The 22,300-nt window shown below is 48.1% G+C and overlaps 1 protein-coding gene across 2 annotated transcripts in view; it reads left to right on the top strand.

Annotated features, from left to right (window-relative positions):
• Positions 1–1,432: 1,432 nt before the first annotated feature.
• TEX2 (testis expressed 2) overlaps positions 1,433–22,300 on the top strand; it is a 113,839-nt gene continuing 92,971 nt past the window's right edge. For both annotated transcript variants that reach the window (XM_070773794.1, XM_019980840.2), the window contains exon 1: positions 1,433–1,570. The gene's annotated coding sequence lies outside the window, so the exon portion shown is untranslated. The remainder of the gene's footprint in view (positions 1,571–22,300) is intronic.

Genomic DNA, 22,300 nt, shown 5'->3' with positions numbered 1-22,300 from the left:
ACCCCCACCAAATGGTGGAGGTTTTAAGGTGTGGCCAAGATAAACTTTGGGCTGTTTCTCTAGTGCTAACTGCCTTTGTTGCACATTTCCAGATACCCAAGGCTGGAACCCTCTGTATTTAAAACAAGAATTCCTTTTCCTTTGGGAGGGCCAAGGGAAGCAAATAGTGTTCCCAGGCAGTGATGTCTGCAACCCAGAGACTTAATCTTGATGAGGCTGATGAATGTGTGTGTCAAGCTGTTCCTGGCAAACACAACACCCACAGAAATCACAGCAAAAAACAAAACAAGCAAACAACCAGCCAAAACGCCATGACCACCACCACCACCAACAGCTATATGGTTGTTTTTTGGAGGCAGTTTGCTTCTCTTAGGAGGGGTCTAGGCAGAAGAGGCTCACTTTCAGGCAGGGGCTTCTGGGTCAGATGGATGTCCAGGACACGGGGAGGAGGAGAGGCATGTGTTTGGGAGAATGGGCAGGGCTGGATGGCGTTGGAATCCAGGCACCTTCCTGGGGTTATGACTGAGCCTGGTGATGGCAACAAGGAAGGGTGTGTTTTGCCATTTAAGTATTTAAGCATTGTCTAGAGAGTTAGAGAACAAGACTGCCTTGTTGCTTCAGCCCAGCCCGGTGCCCTTCAGACTCAGTTCTTGGCATGACCCACTCAGGGAACTGTCCTGAGTTTCTCAGTAGGCGACCTCCAGCCAAACTAGCAAATCTCCCAACCATATTTCTGTTTTTGAGGATAAAGAATAGCTTATCTTTATTTATGGCAGTTGCACTTGAACTTCATTGCCACGAGGAGTCGACTTGAAATAATACGTGACTGCCTGTATGTGGCTCCTGTACCAACACTACCTACATCAGAATCACCTCGGGGGACGGGAGCTGAAAAATACATATTTTCCCCAGTCGCATTCCAGACACACGGAATATGTGTTAAATGTTTTACAAAATTCTCCAAGGTGAAGCTGGATAATTTTTACGCCAATTTCTGGGACTGGACGGGAACACGTGTCGGACGGCCCTATGAAACTCAAATTCCAGTCATTGTGCCAAGCGAGGAGACCCTCGGGACCTCAGTTTCTCTTTCTGACAGAGGCAGGTTCTGTCCCCCACTTGTTGCTAGACTTCAGGAAGCGGAAATTAATAAATGCAAAGTGCTGGGAAGAGCGAAGCTGCCGGACTACGGAGAGAAGAGAAGGTCTCATCCCTTCCAACCCAGGCTCTCCCAGGTAACCCGGCCGCCGCCCGTCTCCCCAGCCCCGTGGGCGGCGGCCTCTTTAACAGACCCGACCAATCGCACACCCATTTCCGCGGCCGCTCCCGGCGCGCTGGTAGGGGCTGGATTGGCTGGGCCTGGCGCGAGGCCGGCTCCGCCCCCGCCGCCCTCTGGTTGGCGGCGGCGGCCGCGGGCGCGGGGCGGGTCCGCCGGCTGGGCGGGGTGGCCGGTGCCCCGGGGGCGGGCTGGCGGCAGGACGGCGGCCCGAGCCCGAAACGGAGCGGGGTCTGCGGCGGCCGTGAAGCACGGGCGCCGGCGCAGTACAATGAGGCAGCCAGTGGATCCGGGGTGAGCGCTCCCGGGGCCGGGCGGAGCGGTGGAGGGAGCGCCCACCAAGAAGGCCGGGGCTGGGGGCGGCTCCGGCTCCTCAGGGTCCGGGGGCCGGCGGCCGTTGGCGCGGCTGGGCGCGGGGGTCCGGTCCCCCAGGGCCCCGCCCCGCTGTCACGGTCCGGGTTAAGTTGACATGGACGCCTACCCGCGAGGCCCCCGGGCGCACCCTTCTTTCCTCTGGGGGCGGTGTGGGGCGGTCTGGGCTTGACCCCGCCAGAGGTGCCCGCCGGCCAGCCCCCCAGCCTGCTGTCCACGGGCTCCGGGCTCGGCCCCAGCCGGGGAGGACCGTCCACACTCAAACAGGGAAAACAGCTTGTGATTTTATGAATGGGGCCCCGGGTTCTGGTCTTCCCCGGCGCTCACGTCGCGAAACGCCTGGAAGTCGAGAACCGCAGTTACTTTTAAGCGGATCTTTCAGAGGCTCTCAGCTCCTCGGGTGGTTTTTCGCCAGCTCTTGGAAATCGCGGGTGGCAGTGGGTGGTTCGCGTGCCTTAGACTTGAGACGACGGCGTTCCGAACGCCGGGGGTTTTGGAAGGTTAACAAGTGACATTGGGCTGAGGCCTAACGCCAGGTGCCCTGCCCGGAGCGCGGGGTGTGACGGCGGAGGCTGTGCTGCTGCTGGTGAGCGCAGGAACGAATCGGTGGGATCAGAGATGGGCTGAACCGCTCCCCAGAACGCTTGGCTGACGCGGGAGTCGGTGCAGGGGAGTTTTCCCCTCTTGAAAATGCCTTTTGGAAAACTTAGCCCCTCGGTGGGTTGATGGTTACTGAAACCATCGGTTGTTATGGTTACAGGGCATCTAATGTAAGGGCAAAGCCTGTCTCCACCCTCGCTCTTCCTCCAAAGCCGTGAAGTACTTTGTCACTACCGTCTTTAAGAGACGCTGCCCATGGAGGGCATACTTTTTTATTTGGAGGAAAAGCGTGGGCTCCATGAAGGCAGGAGTGCTGCCATATTCGTGTTTGAAGTTCTAGGTTGTGACACCGCGGCTGCTCTGCGCAGACGTTGAAAAGAACCAGCCTTTCGCATGTTTTGATGGTTTTCATCAAAGGCTTTAAAGGAGTCCTTTCAGGAGCCTGATGTAAGCTGGAAGGAAAACAATGAGTAACTTTTATATGGAAGCCAATAAGGAAAAACGGAGGCGCAAATGGTCCTTGAACTCTGGAATGGGGAGTGTTTGCAGAGTTTAGATGTTTGTTTGTTTGTTTTTTTGACCACCCAGCTAAGGAGATCTTAGTTCTGGGACCAGGGATCAAACCAGGGCCCTAGGCAGTGAGCGCACAAAGTGCTTACCACTGGACTGACAGGGAATTCCTGAAAGTCTGGGTTTGTGGATTTAGAGCTGGGTGACACCGTGCAGCTTATCTCCAGGGAGGTATTGAAATAGCAAAAGTGCCATTTTTGTCAGCTCTGGTTGCTGTTTAGTCGCTGAGTCGGGTTCTACTCTTTGGGGCCCCATGGACTGTAGCCTGCCAGGCTTCTCTGTCCACGGGGCTTCCCAGGCAAGAATACTGGAGAGGGTTGCTATTTCCTTCTCCAGGTGATCTTCCTGACTCAGGGATCAAACTGCCTGAGTCTCCTGAATTGGCAGGCAGATGCTTTACCATTGAGTGCTCTTACCCAACCCTTAAATCATTACGGCATTCTTTCAGATTCCTCTAAAAGTTGGTGATTGAGCTAAACTTTATGTAAAACAAACAGCCTCCTGAGATGATGAGGGTAGAGTGGGATTTTTGCCATATAGTTTCTTTTTTTCACATGGGCCTCAGGGTTGGGGGTGGTGGAGAGCTGTGGGTGAACTGGACTTGCCTGCATTTATCTTCAGGAAAGGTGCTATGCCTGAGAGGAAGGAGATTAAGAAACAGATTCAGATAATGGTGGTAATTGAGGCAACTGCCGAGTAGCCCAAGGGCTGGACAGAGGAAGGGGAAGAGAGAGTGCATGGGTTTTGGTGGGACTAAGGGGACCGGGCCTTGTTGGAGGTTTGAAGAGCAAGTAGAAAGTCATCATGTGAGAGGATTGGAGAAACAGCATTGCCGAGTGTATCGTTTGCATATTAGATATTATGGTTTTGGAATGCGTCTGGAAAAGAAGCAGGAAAGACTGTTGTTAGTCTTTTAGGTAGGATAAATGTATAGGATGTTTGGGAGTTCTGGTCCCAGTGAAATGGCATGTAGTCAAAAAATATTCACTCAACTAATTTTTGTTGAGAGTTGGCCATGTGCCAGAAACTTTGAGGCATTCTGGGTACGATGGAGAAAAAAGGCAGGTCAGGAGTTTGTTTCTACATCCATATGGCTCACCTTCCCTCCCAAAGCTCATAACTTATGAGGATTTTCTGAAGCTCTTGAAGAAAGAAAGAGGTGAAATGCACAGAATATTACTTATCGTAAGAATGAAACAGGACAGTGGGGAAATCCCCTGTAGGTCATTTTTGGTATCAAACTGGATCTTCCAAGACTGCTTTCTGTGTCAGATGTGGTATCTCTTCATCCTCATATCTGTTGACCAGTGTTTTTTGATGGTGTTGCTGCTGCTGCTGCTAAGTTGCTTCAGTTGTGTCCCACTCTGTGCGACCCCATAGACGGCAGCCCACCAGGCTCCCCCGTCCCTGGGATTCCTTCTCCAGTGCATGAAAGTGAAGTTGCTCAGTCGTGTCTGACCCTTAGTGACCCCATGGACTGCAGCCTACCAGGCTCCTCCGTCCATGGGATTTTCCAGGCAAGAGTACTGGAGTGGGGTGCCATTGCCTTCTCCGTTTGATGGTGTTAAGTTCTTTTTAACCTTTCCCTCTGTCAGTGAGTTTACTCAGAAGTTTGGAAGTCAGGCAGCTGTCCCTGCCCTCCAGGTGCTTCTAGTTCATTTTCTTTGCCTGAGTGGCCCTCAGGGTCAGCTTTCTTCTGTCTGATCCTTATTCTCACCAGAGTGTCCCCCTGGGGAATTGCTGAGGTCACAGGGAATTGTTTGTTCTTTAATTCTGTCCCAGAGCAAAAGGTGGTCATTATAGAAAGAGCATTCGCTGAATTCCAGCTCTGCCATTGCTGCTTTCTCTGTGTATATTGGGCTGGTCATAAAGTTCATTCAGGTTTTCCCATAACATCTTATGGAGAAACTTGAACGCATGTTTTGGCCAACCCAATATATCCTCTTTTGTCCTGGAGCAGCCCTCTAAGGGAGACTGGTGCTGGAAGCCTCAACGTTGGACTTCCCAGGTGGTGCCGTGATAAGGAATCCACCTGCCGATGCCAGAGACATGAGCGATGCAGGTTCGACCCCTGGGTTGGGAAGATCCCCTGGCATAGAACGTGGTAACACGCTCTAGTATTGCCTAGAAAATTCCATGGACAGAGGAGCGTGGCAGGACAGTACCTGGGGTCGCAAAGAGATACGACTGAGTGACTGAGCGGGCAGGCTCGCGCAGGCACACACACAGAGTCTCAATTTACAGGAGAGGAAACTGAGAGCAGTTCAGTAGCTTGCCCAGGGCATAAGCTGGTTAGTTGGTGGAACAAGATCTTAGTTCTCTGACCAAGGATTGAACCTAGGCCCTCAGCAGTGAAAGCAGAGTCCTAACCACTGGACCACCAGGGAATTCCCTGGAACGAGAACTTCAGTGTAGGACTTTCTGATTCCAGATGTACGTTTTCCGTGGCATACCACGCTGCTTTCGCAGAAGAAAGGCAGGTTATCCTAGTCTCGCACAGTGCCTGCTTGGGCATGTGAAGGGCCAGGTTCAGGGGTGTTAAGAGAATTGCCGTAGTTGATGTGCTGGTGGCCGGGCGGGTGTTAGCCCCCTGTGTCCTGCCTCTTTGTCAGGTGTGTTTCTGGGTAATTCACATGATGTGGGAAATCTGAGTTTATTGCCATGAAAAGGTGACCAGTCTTACCAGGTCTGTATCCCAGACCTGTATTCTATTTACTAGCTCTGTGACCTTGGGCAAACTGTTTTCTCTGTGTACCTCAGTTTCTTTATCTGTAAAATGGGACAGTGTTCACATTTCCACAAATGTAAGACAATACACTTTGTCTCAGCTTAACATGTCTGAAAAGAGAAGAAAGTGAAAGTGAAGTTGCTCAGTTGTGTCTGACTTTTTGTGACCCCATGGGCTGTAGCCTACCAGGCTCCTCCGTCCATGGGATTTTCCAGGCAAGAGTACTGGAGTGGGTTGCCATTTCTTTCTCCAGGGGATCTTCCCGACCCAGGGATCGAACCCGGGTCTCCCGCATTGTAGGCAGATGCTGTCACGGTCTGAGCCACCAGGGAAGCCAAAGTATCTTTTAAATCTATGAGGTCTGACATTTGTAGTTGGCTGGACTTCCTTTTTTCGAACATAAAATAATGGTGTCCTAGTGGGGTCTGAGGTCAGATGAACCATGCTAGTACATTCTCTGTCAGTAGTTGTGAGGATTACACGAAGTCATTTGTGTGCCTGGCACAGCGTGAGCCAGGAACACGTGATGCTGTCGAATGACAGAACGTAAGGTTAACTGGTAGGTGGCTCTAGAGGGAAGCTAGGGAGCGTCTTGTAAGATTTGCCACTCAGAGCCCAGGCAGTAATCCACGATCTGTGGGCTGCAGGAACATTTTCCAGTTTGTGTGGAGCTCTGTCCTTTGGCTGACTCTTGTCCCCGTGAGAAGCATTAACTTCAGGAGCTAACCAGCCATGGACAGACAGCTCCCTGCCTATTCATTAAGTTCTTTGTCAACTTCAAATCCCAAGTTAAAAATAACTATCTTTATGAGAACTTGGGAAACCTGGGCTGATGTGAATACTATGTGTGAATTTTAAAGCACCTCAGGGTTTTGTGCAAGATTCCATGTTGCCTCTGGCCAAGCTCCTTGTGATGCTTAATTGCATCGTGTGAAGTGTCTATGCAGCCCCATTCATCAGAAGGGTGCTCAGAGGCAGGTACAGAAACCCTGAGTTTCTGAGTGAGGTGCAGAGAGCACTGCAGTTGGTGTTAAGAGACCCGTTGGCCGTTCTGGGGGGTTCTCCAGTTATTATGTGTGTCTTGGGCACTTCATTTCCCCACTCTGGACCTTGAAGTTCTCTTCAAAGTGCAGACTTGATTTCTTAGTCTCCTCCTCCCGCTCCCTCCAGTACAGTGTCGTTGATTATGTGAGTTTATGAATTTAAGGATCTGAGAAGTTAAATGTTTGAAAGGAAAGGACTCCTGAAGTCTCAGGTGCGTGTTTGTGCTAGTGCTTTTGTAATGAGAAAACATGGGCAGGTGAGAACAATAAGAGCACTGTCATTTATGGAGAACTGCTGTGTGCCAGGCACTGCCCCACTTTTCAACCTCACATCATCCTGTGAATGCTTGTGCTCGATCGTGTCTGACTCTTTGTGACCCTATGGACCCCCCCCCCCCACCCCAGGCTTCTCTGTCCATGGAATTGTCCAGGCAAGAATACTGGAATGAGTTGCCATTTCCTACTGCAGGGGGTCTTCCTGACCCAGGGATCAAACCCCAGTCTCATTCGTCTCCATCGGCAGGCGAATTCTTTACCCCTGCACCATCTGGGAAGCCCTTATGAATAGTAGACCCTAGTATCAATCTTATTCTAAGATGAGAAAGCCGAAGTTCAGAGTTAAGTAACGTGTTCAAGATCATGCAGCGAGGACAAGGGCTTATGGCTGGGACTAGAACTCGGGCTTATGTTGCTCCCCAGTGTGAGTTCTGTGGTTGTATCAGGTGGACCCTGCCTCATTTTGAAATCTTCTAAGCCATGTTCCCTGGAAGTTTTCTCAGTTCAAAAAGTGAGATTTCCCTTTGCTTTGGGGTCATACATTCCCAGCCTCTTACTGTGTACTGACCCCAGTTTAAATTCTGAGTTCTCCTTGAGAACATCTGCTGTGTGTTGGGAGAACTTTGTTAAATTTAAGGACGACCCCTATAGGAGTTGCAGAAGACTCAAGTCCTCTTTGGTTTTTCTTTGGTGAGCAAAAGCCACAGGCCAGGCCACTGTGAGCATAGATAGGACTGTTGAGAGAAGAATCTGGCCTTTCTGCGAAGAAGCTGCTGGAGTGGCTGATGGGTGGGCTTTGAAACAACCTAGTGACCTTTGTTGGGTTTGCCCAGAAGATCGGTTCTAAGGGCTTCCCCCCAAAGAGATGATTGGACACACTGAGCCCCTCCCGGGCTTATTCTAACATTTGAGACCAGGACAGGGCAAGAGGAGCCCTCTTCAGCTTGTTTAGGTTTTGAGATTTAAAACCACCCCACCCCCATCCTTGCAGGATTATTCCTGCAGATAACCTTTGAGAATCTCAGTATGCATTTCGTAAGTTTCATTTCACGTTTGTTACTTAAAGCTGACATAAGCTGGCCTGTTCTCTCTCTCAATTTTAAGTCCTTTCTTACACTTAATGTTGTCTTTTAAGCAGTGTTCCTCAAGATGGTTCTATGTATCATTTGGGGCTGGAAATACAAAATTAAAAAATCTTACCACTGAAAGGACTGACTGAACAGCGATCATCACTCATTAAACAAGTGTCTCTCGGAGTGTCTGGAGCCAAGCATTGTGCTTAGCATTGGAAAGAAATCCAACGGGGAGCGAAACAGATGTGTTTCCTGCTGGCACACAGCACATTATGTAGTCTAGACAGTAAACAAGTCAACTGACGTGTGTGTTGTATACATTAAATGGTGAGAAGTTAGAAATCTCCTTCCTCTGAGGGAGGAGAAAAACAGGCCCTGAGAAAGAATAAAGGGAGGGAGCCAGTGTTGGGAAGGCGCCTCAAGGGAGGGAGTGGCTTGTGGCCGGTGTGGCTGTGGTGAGGAGGGGCCAGAGGAGGATGAAGGGAGGAGAGGCAGGTGCATCACAGAGCGGAGGGGAAGGGCTGGGACTCCCAGCCTGTCAGTGCTTGAGGCACCATGGGAATGTCTTACAGGGGTTTGCTGACTTACTTGGCCTGGAAGGAGATGAGCTTGTGTTTTTGGGTCCACATTTCCATCATCCTGGGTGTAAAGTAGCCAGAGGGCGGCAGGTGGGACCGAGATGGCCCCTGCACATGTCCACTGGAGGCGTCCCTGTGTGGCGTGGTGTGGGGCGGCCACATGCTAGCCACAGCCCGGCTGCTGGGCAGCGCTTGCCGTGGGGCCTCTGCAGCGCGGGCAGGGCTCACCTGAAAGCTGGGGTGGACTGGAAGCATTGTTCCTCAGTCTGCGGGCATCTGCGTTAGCGTTGGGATGGGGAGGGAAGTCGATTATCAGCCTTTTCTTCCGATAAGATGAGGCAGACAGTGGCCTTATTGTCAGGTGGTAAGCATGCCAGCTCCGAGCAGCTGAGAACAGAACCCGCCTGAACCCGGCCTCTGAAGACGCTCAGTGCAGTGCTTCCTGATGCCCACCACAGCCTGGGATCACACAGGAGGAGAACTTCATAAAACAGGTCGCTGGCTAGGTTGGTTCTTGGCCTGACTTGAGAGGTTTGGTAAAATGCTATGCACCCAGCCCTATCAAAGTTTATAATTACCCTCCAGAGTATGTGTTAGAACAGATTGAATTTGTGTATAAGTGCATTAGTTCCTTGAGAAAAAAAAAAAAGTCCATTATTCTGGAGAGAAATTTTACATACACAAAAGTAAAGAAGAAAAAATGAGCCTCCTGTATCTGTCACCCAGTTTGAGTAATTATCAACATTTTCCAATCTTGTTCCCATGTTGTTTCACATTTGAAGCATTGTTGCTGGGTTTTCTGTCACAGTATAAATGTGTCTTTGGGATATAAAATCACATGGTAGATATGGTGCTAGAGAAATTCCTGCATGCTGCATCATTACAGGACATAATTACAGGACTGGTGTTAGTGGTTGCCATTCTAAATCTGAAACGAACATTTCTTGCAAGCCCCTTATAGACTTGCCTATGAAAAGTAGGCACAAAATTAGATGGCCAAATAATCTGTGTATTTACTAAAAATATCACCTGCATTGGGCAATATATAAGATATATATGAAAGAAGCTTCCCAGGTGGTGCAGTGGTAAAGAACCTGCCTGCCAGTGCAGGAGACACAAGAGACGCGGGTTCAGTCCCCGGGTCAGGAAGATCCCCTGAAGGAGGAACTGGCAACCCATTCCAGTATTCTTGTCTGGAAAATTCCATGGACAAAGGAGCCTGGGCAGGTTACAGCCCATGGGGGTAACAAAGAGTCAGACACAACTGAGCGTGCACGCACACGTGCGCGCGCACACACACGTGCGCGCACACACACACACGCATACATGGAAAGAATAAGACAGTCTTCACAGTGGCTTGTGAAATACTGGTCCCTTTCTTCCTCACAAGGAATCACATGGTTATTTTCAACATTCCTGGCAAATAAAATATACACAAACCCCAAACTATGAGACTGACTAAAAGCACTATTTTTTGGTGTATATTAAGTTCAGATTATAGCTTCTGCTAAGGCTTCCCTGGTGGCTTAGACGGTAAAGCGTCTGTCTGCGAGGCAGGAGACCTGGGTTTGATCCCTGGGTTGGGAAGATCCCCTGGAGAAAGAAATGGCAACCCACTCCAGTACTCTTGCCTGGAAGATCCCATGAACGAAGGAGCCTCGTAGGCTAGAGTCCATGGGGTCGCAAAGAGTCAGACATGACCAAGCGACTTCACTTCACTTCATAGCTGCTGCTGCTGTTGTGTCCAACTCTGTGTGACCCCATAGACGGCAGCCCACCAGGCTCCCCTGTCCCTGGGATTCTCCAGGCAATAACACTGGAGTGGGTTGCCATTTCCTTCTCCAACGCAGGAAAGTGAAAAGTGAAAGTGAAGTCGCTCAGTCGCGTCTGACTCTTAGCAACCCCATGGACTGCAGCCTACCAGGCTCCTCCCCGTCCATGGGATTTTCCGGGCAAGAGTACTGGAGTGGGTTGCCATTGCCTTCTCCAGATTATAGCATTCACTTACAAAATCAAGGAGGACACAGCTATGTATTGAAAGTCTCTATCTATTAAACTTTTGTGTGTGTTTTAAGGAGAACTCAAACCTGCAGAGAACACTTTCCGACAGACCTTCTGTAGCGTTGAGAATGTGCTCCATCTGTGCTGTCAATATGGTGGCCTCTGGCTGCCTTGACTGTCAAACCTTGCAAGGTGGCTAGTGCAACTGAGAAACTGATGTTTTATCTTAATTTTCAGTTAAATAGCTCCATGTGGCCACACTGATGGTGTCGTAAACCCTGGAGCTACACTGTTCAATCTCTGTGATAGGAAAAATCCTGCAGAAACTAATTTGGACAACAAATGAGAGAGCACAATTCTTGTGTAGGTCCCGAACTCGGTATATTTTAGAGAAAAGGAGTTTGATTCTGTAGAAGGAAGAATTGCCTCTTGGGGTTCATGGTGTTCCTCTGAGAGCACGGTTTTGGCAGCTCAGTAACCTGAGAGGTTAGATTTGGTGCGGGATGTCTTCCAGGGCTCAGATCTTATGAAAGGAGGAGTGACTCTCTCCAATGCAAAGCGCTTGTGCTACTCTTGCATCACAGAAGGTTTCTAAGAGGTAGACGGGAATCTGTTGAGTGGCTCATATGAAGGTTTCAGGTGGTCGGGTGACCTTACCCTTGGTAGCTGCATTCACTGCCAGGGGGGTTTAGAGGTTCAGAGGAGACATGCAAGGGCCTGGGCTGTCGTAGTCACCTTTTCCTCCCCAGCACATAGTACATGCTAAATAAATATGTTTCAAAAACGGATGACAGTTTTTAAGAATGGATTTAAGAGCAAGTAAGGAGAAGAGCTTTAAATTTGTCTATAAATTCTGAAAAATAGGTGCCAAAGGAAGTAAGTGTAATACCAGTGAGCTGCAGAGTGTATACAGCCAATATTTGCTGCCGGAGGTAATTGACATTTCTCTTCACTGCAAATGCAAGCTGGCTCTTATCTCGTCCGTTACCAGGTGCTGTTATTTTCATCTCTTAAACATCTCTTGAACGGTTCTCTTTTCTCTTCAGCTTCACTGCCACCACTCTAGTCCAAACAACTCTCTTGGTTTTGAAGGTGGCAGCAGCCTTCCCCCCGTTCTTCTCACAGCCGCTTTCCTCTGCTCTAATCTCTTCACCCCTCAGCAGCCGGAGTGGTCTCTTTCTCTTAACAATTCCTAATATGATCACACCACATCCTTGTTCCCAATCCTAGGAAGGCTTCTTGTTGCTCCCAGGATAAGAGCCACATTCTGAACCTCGTCTGCAAAGTCCTGTGTGATTCAGCGCCCCCCGCCTGCCTCTGCTGTGGCCTGGCCCCAGGACTCTCCCCTCTCAGTTAATTACAGTCCATGACCCTTCTGTTCCCAGCTGGAAGAGAGCTCAGCCTTTCAGGAACTGAACCACCGTGCATCTCCCTCTTCGGGAAGCAGCTCCACCTCCTCACCTCGCTCCCTTTTTCTCTCTTGTTCTTTACACCACTTCTCGCTGTTGTGGTGACGTATTCTTTAGGAGACATCTGCTTTCCCACTTCTTCTGGGAGGGCAGGGACCTCATCCATTGTGCTCACGATTATATACCAGTGCCTCGCTCAGCATCTGACCCGCTGCACGAGCTTCTTAAATGTTTGCTGGGTGAGTGAATGAATGAGTGTAAGCACATTAGGAACATGGGTGACCTTGAATAATGCTCTCTAACACTTGGATTTATTGGAAGGATTGCATAGTTTTTAGAGCAGGATAACCTGAGAAGGGAAATGGCCAGGCTGGGGACTGAGGGTGGAGGGATAGTCCATGGGAATCTGTGGTTGGAGCTGTCTGGTGGGTTTAGCACTGTCTCACAGGAGAAACATGTCTTGACCCACACTTGAAAAGCATTTGCCTGCTGAGTTAAGGGTGGTCCCCTGTCTAACTTCCTATCCCTGCCCTCAGGAGGCATCACTCTCACTGAGTATATGCTTAGTTGCACTGGGCCCCGATTTAAGAACTCACCGTTGGAGTCTTCCGTATACAACCCACAGACAGAGATGTAGTAGTCTTCCTGTCTTTCTAGAGTCGGGATTCTGCCCTGTTCATGTTTGTCTCTCTTTCCTCGCTTTCCTCCATGGCTCTTATTCCCATTGGCACCCCTGGGCTGTGTCCCACAGGTGGTGGCGCTACTCCAAAATCATGCCAGGTGGGTCCTAAAAAGAGTTCTTGGCAGTGTTGTCCTCAGTCACCTCTGACTCTGCAACCCCATGGACTGTATGTAGCCCGCCAGGCTCCTCTGTGAGATTTCCCAGGCAAGGATACTGGAGTGGGTTGGATGGGTTGCCATTTCCTCTTGCAGGGGGTCTTCCCGACCTGGGGATTGAACCCTCGTCTCCTGCATTGGCAGGAAGATTCTTTGTCGCTGAGCCACCTGGGAAGCACTCTTGGCAGCAGTGGGAGGGGATTCTAGTTTTGCCTTGTCCGGGAAGAGACTTCCAGCCACTGGGAAGAACAGAGGCAGGTCCTGACCCTGCCGGTGAGGAGACGCCCTCTTCCTGGGCCACTTCTAGCTGAGGGGAGGAGCCTGCGGGTGCTCCTCAGATCCTCTTGTCATGTGGGAGAGACTCAGGGGAAACCTGGATCTTCACCAGAAACCATGAATTTCTAGCTAGGAAATGGAAGGCCTTGGCAGAGATGGTGGTTACATTTCTTCTATAACTTTTGTGATTCTGAAAGAGAAACTGGGATGTTTTCTCAGTTTGATGGGATGTCACTAGCTGGTTTCCTAGGAAATGTGTTTTTTTGTTTTTATTTTTGGAAGGAAGGGACTGGTTCCCTGAACCAGAGCCTCCAATAACCAGAGAGGAGGTATTTCATGAAGACCAGAGTGATATGTCTTCTGGGAGTCTTGCAAGTCTGGTTAAGAAGGCTTTAAGCTGCAGTCCATGGGGTCGCAAAGAGTCTGACACGACTGAGCGACTTCACTTTCACTTTTCCCTTTCATGCATTGGAGAAGGAAATGGCAACCCACTCCAGTGTTCTTGCCTAGAGAATCCCAGGGACCGGGGAGCCTGGTGGGCTGCTGTCTATGGGGTCGCACAGAGTCGGACACGACTGAAGTGACTTAGCAGCAGCAGCAGTAGCAGCAGCAAGCTGAATATTAAGGGGACAGAAAAGTGTCCAGGAAAATGGCAGAACCAGAGACTATAGAGACCTGTGTGACTTAGCAGCAGTGTGGGTACTGAAGTGGTGCCCAGGAACTCCCAAGTGGGAACTGGCATCAGCTGGTTGAGAACGCCACTGGTGGAGGGTGAGCAGGTGATACCTCCATGCCCTGGAAGCCTGAACAGCTCAGCCGGGTAACTATGATCTGGTGGGGAGGGAGGATTAGAATAGAGCCAGGTAGTGTGGGTACACCTGGCTCTAAAAGAAAACCCTCTGCGAGATTCACTGTGTGCCCTGATCGTGGAAGGCTGGCGGGGAACGTTTCAATGATGATAGAGTAGAGGCCAGGTTATGTCACTGTAGGACTCTGCCTGCCAGACTGAGGAGGCAATGATTTTTTTTTTTTTCATAGACAGATTTTAAAACACGCCTCCTGGCAGGTGTAGTGGACCAAGCAGATGTTTGTATAAGGTGAATTCCATTCAGAGTGGACCATGTGGTAGATTCTAACCCTACCTTGCTGATCATTTTACCTCTGAGAGCAGGTAAAGGGAAGTGTGTGTATGTGTGTGTGTGTGCGGTCCTGCTGGGACCTAACGGTGACAAATGAGGAAAAGGCGGTTGACAGCGAGGACAGGGGGAAGCCATGCAGACAGCAAGGGGACCTGTGGCTGCGGCCAGCAATAGGCAGAGAGCTCAGGGTAGGGAGGCCGGCTCCACGGTGCCTGCTCTCCACCCTGCAGTCACTGGGCTGAGCATCTCCTACCTCATTTTGTTGCTTCCTTTGATCAAATTGAGGGACCTGCTCCTCATCTGAGCTGGAAGGGAGGCCGTCCGTATCCTCGTGTCCAGATGTCTGTTAGTGACCTCGGGAACATTAGCCCAGGGCAGTGACTAGTCTGTGTGGCCCCTGATCGGTTTCCCATTCCCCCACCCAGGTTCAGGATAGAAATAGTGGGGTCTCCTAGTACCTGTGCTAGGAAGTCTGAAGGGAGCCGTCCTCAGGGAAGGTGGAGCTGCGGGCTTTGGCTAAGTTCACAGGCAAGATCGAAATGGAAAATAAGTCAAGAGTGGTGGAAAGCCCAGGGGAAAGGAGTTGCTTTCGTTTTAATTTCCCAGGGTAGGCTAATGTCTGTGGGGAGGTGATGAGTGGTACTCGATTCTGAAGGGTAGGTTATAGTAAAGCAGGAACATTAATCTTTTTTTTAAGGCTAAAACTCCCAACAGAAATGACTATTGATCATGCTCTGAGCCTGAAATCAAACTCATTTGGTCATTTGAGCTTTTGTCTTCAGGCTTGACTGTGATCGAGAGGGGTGTTGGCAGAGGCTTAATAGCCTGCAGTGAAATTTTATTTCATGAGGTCTGATTTGTGGTACGAAAATCTCATAGAAGGAAAAAAGCACAATTTGAGTTTCTGGATTAGGTGGTAAGAGTCATTTTTGGCAGCACAGGGAACAAGTCCAGGGCCCAGGGTTTTCTGGGGCAGATGGTCAAGAGGTTCTTCCAACTATGTAAATTTATAATGCCAGAGTGTTAATCTCACAAATTAAAATGTAAGACATGTTTAAAGTATATACATTTTTGACCCACAGCTAAGAAGAAATCTTCCAGAAATTGCCGACTTAACTGTTTTCTAAAACTTCCCGCTACTGGGGCTTGATGAGAATTTTAATCTTTCTATGTTATCTGTCAGAGTTGTTGGCCTGTTAACTTCAATTTCCCTTCCCAGAAATGCTGTCCTGCCTCCCCTGGGCTCCTCCCAAGTGCAGCAGCAGAGTCTCCTGGCCTCTCACCCACCTCTGCGCTGAGTGAGCACAGAGCAGGTGGGCTCCGGTAATTGGTTAGTGTTGAGTGAGAGGGGTGCTCAAGCTCAGGAAGAAAGGAGTATTTTTTTTGGCCACATTTTTCTGTTTTAGGAGTTCTTTTCTACAGGTGAGCAAATTGGTACTTGAAGCATGAATGAGAGGTTTTTGGTTTCTTGTTTTGGCAACAGTGAGACAGGGGCAGGTATGTGGTTCAGCCCTGTCGGCCCCTTTTCCTGCCTGTGGTTGTGGGGGTCACATCAGTATCTCTCAGTGGTGTGATGCTGTTGCTAAGGGACTGAGTGGTCCGGCCAGACAAATGGGAAGCCTGGAAACTGTGATGATTTCAGGCCAGATTCTTTGAGGCTTGAGAAAGGGCTTATCAAATAGGTTATCCCTATATTGAGTTAGTGTGGGCTGATCCTCCAAGGATCCCTTGAGCATTCAGCAGATGACACTGCTCAGAAGACAGTGGCTGTGCTTGGGGACTGCCACTGGGCAGGCCTGGACTCTCCGTGAGTGCCAGTCTTCTGTGAATCTCCTAAAGGAAGTCCCTACCCACTTTGCCATTCTTTTTTTAAAGATGGCATTTCAAAAATCTTAAAAGCTGGTATTTGAATAGCAGTTAAACCTGATAAATTCTTAATTATAAAATGGTTGAAAGTCGCTCAGTCCTGCTTGACTCTTTGTGATCCCATGGACTATACAGTCCATGGAATTCTCCAGGCCAATGAATACTGGAGTGGATAGCCTTTCCCTTCTCCAGGGGATCTTCCCAACCCAGGGATTGAACCCAGGTCTCCCGTATTGCAGGTGGATTCTTTACCGGCTGAGCCACAAGGGAAGCCCTAAAAAGTGGTTAGTTAGATTCTCTTTTCCCAGGGTAATAGTTTGTAAGCCAGCGTGCCAGTTTTTCTTTTTTTTCTTTTTTAACTAAAGTATGTTTTGGAATTTTCATTTGTTTTTCCATTTTGGGGCTATTTGTGGAGTGTCTAGAAAGTAACCAGCTGTTTTCCCAGTAAGGTCTTGGTTCCAGGAGCACAAAGTCCTGGTGGCGCTTTGGGAGGTGCTAGACCAGTGTCGTCTTGCTAGAGCAGAACCTCAGCCTTCTCGGATGGCCTACAGAGCTTGCGCCCACCAACCAGAGGGGTGTGGATCAAGACACTACCACCCTCCTTACTAGGAACAGTGCACTGAGTTCTTTCAGCCAGGGTTTTTAACTTTGGGCTGGGGAAGGGAGAAGTCTCTGTCTTCTCACGAGTTGAATGTGAAATCCTGTGGGGGTATTTGCGCATGTGCGTTGGCTGCAGTGACAGTGATGGTGGTGGCGGGCCGGGGTGTTGATTTTATCAGGTTAAGGAAGAGCTCCAGCTCTAAAGTTGCTTTATGTTTCGTCTAAAAAGCTCTGAAGCCAGGTTTTTAGAAAGGAGGGACCAATTCAGAGTAGAGGGAGAACCTGGAACAAAGGCTCCAGGGTCCCAGCGGGTGGGAGTCTGTGTGTGCAAGCCTGGCTTCTCCTCACCAGTCATGCCAGGCTAGCCTGGACCCCTGAGATTCTCTTTCCTCACTACTGGCCTCTTTGCCCTCCTCAGATCCTTAAGATGTTCTTTGTGGAGAGCACTGATAAAGTTATCCTCTGAACCAGGTGTCTTATACCAAGACATCTTCTCCTTGGTTTCCTTAGTCAATTTCTTTTAATCAGTGCCCCAGTCTCCCCCCTCAACCCCCTAAATTCTCACAGGGCTTCTCTTTTCTTGGGTTTATCTCTTTTATACCACCTTTTCTTCCTTCTGTTTTTATCCTAATGCCTTCTAAGTTAATCTTTTCCCTCTCGTGGGCTTTTCTGTTGGGTCTGGTGATTCTTGGTCTGCAGCCAGAAAGGGGGCCCTGAAGTAGAAAGAGAACTGGGAGTCTGAGCCTTGCAGCCTTGTTTGACTCTGCCCCTTGGGTCTCAGCTTACCATTGCTAGCCTGAAGTCCAGCAATCTCCTCTTGCAGCCTCCAACTGGTCAGGAACCCACACCTGCCCTCACTGTCACTGGCTCCCTTCTTTCCTTGTGGATCTCATGTGTGTCCTAGGATATGAGCTCTGCTTATGAAAGTATGATTCTGTTTTATATTCCTTATTCTAGTTTTGCTAGAGGCAGAAAAGACAGAAGAAATTGCTTTCAGAAGGACCGTTCTTGGGACTTCCTTGGTGGTCTAGCAGTTGAGACTCTGTGCTTCCACTACCAGGGGCTTGGCTTGTGTTCGACCCCTGGTTGGGGAACTAAGATTCCCCCATGCCATGCGGTGCAGCCAAAAAGTTTAAAAAAAAAAAAAAGACCGTTCTTCCAGGGGCGGACCAATATATGACAGCACTGGTGACGTGCATTATTATAGCAGAACCCTGTTACCTTTACAGTCAAAGGTGATCATCATCTACCTTTGGTAGTTTGAGTTTCTTCCCCTCTCTGAATTTCTCCCCCAGCATTCTAGGGGGTCAGGGATCTGGCCCTGAAAGGGGTCTTGGAGGAAGGTCTTCTTCTCTTGCTACTTCTGAGGATTCGGTAGCTCCCCGGCAGCACACACCTTCATGTGAAGGTGGGCATGTAATCCGGGAGGCTCTGCTTAGGAAACTGGATCTCTTAATTGATAGAGCCGGCTCCTGTGCTAGTAATGCAAGCTGTTGGTAATTACAAAAAACCTACCGTGAAACTCATCTAAAATTAATGAAGAGTCAGCACCGTGGATTGTAAATACAGAGGAAGTTATGGCCCTGGCTCTGTTTCCCGAAGGTGAATTATTTCTCGCCAGCCCCTATGTTTTCCTTCTCCCCATTGTACCTGGGACCCCGATCAGTTTACCTCCCTCCTCCTCTGTCCCATTTTAATGGAAAGCTATCCAAAAAATGCAGTGCATTCCCAAGTCAACTGTTTGGGATTCTCCATTCCACTTTTCTATGAATGCAGAGAAGTGAAAGGTCTGTTTACTGTTTAAAGAAAACAGTAAAACATGTGGGAAACAAAAACTCGGGAGTGAAAACCAGCCTGATGAACAGAACATGTCTGCTCTTCCTGACTTCGATTTTTTAAAAAGGAGGGCTGTTCAATACTTCATTTTGCATGTATGTCGGCCTGTGAAGCTCTCTAGACCACCGCTTACATATGCCATGATAGATGGCTGAGGTATTTGAGGTTAAAATCCTACTCCTTTGGCAACATGTACTTTACAGGCATACCATCCCCCCCTTGATTTAATAGGCAGGATCTTTGGTCTGTGTGTGCTTTTATGTGACTTGAAAAGAAACTGACTAGTCCATTTAAATAGATTTCAATTAGGATAATGGCTTTGAGACATCTCACAATGGTACATTTTCTAGACTATTTAAGATGGAATTGTCAAATTACAGCAAACAGAATTAGAAATTATTTTACAATTTTCTCAGCAGATGGTAATTTCCCCTTTGGTGTTATCTAAGTCATTCTGGAAATAATAGCGTAAAGGTACCTTTTTCTAAAAACTTGATTATTTTCCAAATACAATGGTACCTTTTGGTTTAGAAGAAATGCTAGAGGGAGATGGTAGTCCAGGAGAACAAGCAGAAAATAGTAATTTTCAGCCTTTCATTGTACCTTTGGTCACATTTTTGGAAGAAAGACCAAAAATTGCCATTTGTGTGAAAGAACATTGGTAACTGGGTACACGTGAAATGACAATGAGATTTTAGAGTAACAAAGTCACTTTCTTCCATGGCTTGTAGAAGCAAACGGTGTGTGATCAGCAGGTCCAGCATCTGGGACTGACGGAAGTGGAGAGTTTATGTAATCTGTAGTATATTTAAATTTCCATGTTAGAAAAACCTCACAGAGAACAAGTTTATTAAAACAAAAATAAAAAAAAATAATTTTTAAATGGGAGGGCAAATGTACAAGTATTAATTCTTACAGAATATTGAAAATTCTTTAATCTAGGACACAGTGTGTTGAGAGGGTCAGAGACCAGTGGAAACAATGACTTTAGGGTTACATTTTGATGTAGAAATGCTCAGTCGAAGATAAAACTTGCCTGGGAGGAAAGTTTCTATGGAGATGTGTCCTGTATCTTGAGTGATGTACTGAAGCATTGAAGACTCAACATTAATTTTGATCTTGCTTAGAAAGCTGGATAAAATAATGTGTTTCTGAATTAAAAAAAAAAAAAAGAAACAAAAACCCAGTAAATTATTATGACGTGTTACCGGCTTGCAGTGGAAAATGTCAACATCCAGGAGTCCAAAGCAAACTCAGGAATCAGCATCCTCAGTGCAGACCTCACTGACTCACCATCTTGATTTCAGGGGCTGTCATAGCTGTGAGGTCCGGCGGCCTGTCCTCAGGCATCCCCAGGAATGTGGGCGATCTGCACCACAAAAGGAGCATGGTAGCTATTACTGCCGATTCCTAGTATACTTCCTGGGAAAAAGTATTTGACTCCAGGCAGGTCCTAACTTGTTAGAAACCGGCAGTGGCTCTGAGAAGCTTTGCATGCTTAATTGTGTCTGACTCCTTGCAACCTCATGGACTGTAACCCGCCAGGCTTCTCTGTCCATGGGATTTCCCAGGCCAGAATACTGGAGTGGGTTGCCATTTCCTTCTCTTGGGGATCTTCCCAACCCAGGGATTGAACCTGCATCTCTTGAGTCTCCTGGACTGCAGGTGGATTCTTTACTGCTGAGCCATCAGGGAAACTCGTTTCCTAAAATAACCCAAAGGAAAAAGTTCTGCTGCCCTTTAAGTGGTACTTTAACTGCTTTTAGGCCATGCACTTTTGAGTCTCTGAACCCTATGAGATCTCTCTAGAAAACCACACATGTACACACAGATCAATTTTGCATGTAGACGTAAAAACCCTTGATTTACAGTAAGAGGCAAGTTTTTGGAGAGAATTTTAGAAGGGAGTTTGCTGCTGTTACACCATTTTTCATTGGAGGGTTCAGGCTATGGCTTGAAAATGTACCTTGTGGGTTGTTGGACAGTAAGTTTGAACAGGGCTGAAAGCTGCAGCCAGGCCTCATTCTGAGAAAGTCGTGTGACCTGAGAGTAGTGCTTCTGGAAGGTGTAGCTCCCTTCCCCTGCAGAGCTAGGCCCAGTACTTCCCATTAGGGACTTTGGGGAGAAGGTTCTTTTTGTCTAAGGGCAAATTATGTAGAAAAGCAGTACCAACTCTGCATTTATTTCCCTAGTTATCTATGTGTGTTTTCCCTTAGAGTGGAAAGACAGATACAGCCTTTGACCCAGTGGGTTTTTAATTTGCTAGGTAAATCGCTTGTTATATTAGTTTTAAAGGAGGCATTGCCTGCTTTATTATGGCATAACATGACTTCAGAGTTCTCCCATTTGAGAATATATGTGTTTAAGAAAGTACCTTGAGAAAACTGCATTTGTTGGATTTGTGTCCTGGCTTCAGATGTGCATTCCAACAGCCTTCCTGTATGAGGCAAGCTGGGAGCCTGACACAAGGGCAGGCCCGGAGCCGCAGGTCTGGAGTCCTGTTGTTAGCAGCACTTCTTTCATTTCCACTTCTGACCCCTTCCCGCCACCTCAGTGGATGGTGACTTGCAGAGGAGCCTTTATTTATGCCATTGAGGTCTAAGAACTCAGCACCACTCAATATTTCCCCTTGTCCTGAAGGATCCTTATCTTTGACACAGCATCCAGGTCTGTATAGTCAACAGTATGGTTTTTCCAGTAGTTATGTACAGATGTGAGAGTTGGATCACAAAGAAGGCTGAGTGCCAAAGAATTGATGCTTTCAAACTGTGGTGCTGGAGAAGACTCTTGAGAGTCCCTTGGATGGCAAGGAGATCAAACCAGTCAATCCCAAAGAAAATCAGCCTTGAATATACATTGGAAGGACTGATGCTAAAGCTCCAATACTTTGGCTACCTGATGCGAAGAGCTGAGTCATTGGAAAAGACCCTGATGCTGGGAAAGATTGAGGGCAGGAGGAGAAGAGGGCGGCAGAGGATGAGGTGGTTAGATAGTATCATCGACTCAGTGGACATGAATTTGAGCAAACTCCAGGAGGTAGTGAGGGACAGGGGAGCTTGGCTGCTGCAGTTCCTGGCGTCGTAAACAGTTGGATCCAACTTAGTGACTGAACAACAACCAGGTTTCCTAAAAGAAATGCATTTTCTGAGCGGAAACAAGGTACAGAGTGATCCTGTGAGAGGAGAGGGACCATGCCCACAGTCCTTAGGAAGGCTTATGTTCCTGGGAAGGGTATTACTGAGTAAAGAAGATCTGGGTTTTAAATTAGATCTCACTTGTTCATAACAACAGTTATAATATGTTACATTCAGGAGCTAAAACCTGATGCCCAGTTTCTAAAAATATACTCAACTGTAAATGACAGGTTTAATCTTCTCTACTGTATGAAATTTTCTGAAAAGGACATAAACAAGTTACTTAGGTATTATATATAGTGTTCATTCATTCATTCAACCAGTAAATATTTTAAGTGTCTGCTCTGTACAAAACTGGGGTCACAGCAGCAAATAAACTATGTTTCTGCCTACATAGAGATGTATTCTGTGAGGGGAAGAAGTAAGTAGCCATATAACATAGTATTCTGAAAAATAAAGAGAATAAAGGGATGGGCAGACGTTCTTGGAGAAGGTAGTCAAGAAGGTCTTTCTGAGGAGGAAGCATTTGAGATGAGTCCTGCCATTATTTTTACTGCCACGAATTTGGGGGAGTAACAGTTGTCTTTGAGGCCGTGGAATTCAGTGAGGCTTCTCTGCAGAGACTGTGATGATTTTGAAGGACCTTTTGAAGAGTCAGGACTTTGGTGTCAGTGGCCTTTTGAGGA

This window comes from Bos indicus, chromosome 19 (genome assembly GCF_029378745.1).
Source record: "Bos indicus isolate NIAB-ARS_2022 breed Sahiwal x Tharparkar chromosome 19, NIAB-ARS_B.indTharparkar_mat_pri_1.0, whole genome shotgun sequence".
Taxonomy (NCBI): domain Eukaryota; kingdom Metazoa; phylum Chordata; class Mammalia; order Artiodactyla; family Bovidae; genus Bos; species Bos indicus.
The sequence above is the reverse complement of the archived record's forward strand: the minus strand, read 5'-3'. Positions and strand labels throughout refer to the sequence as shown.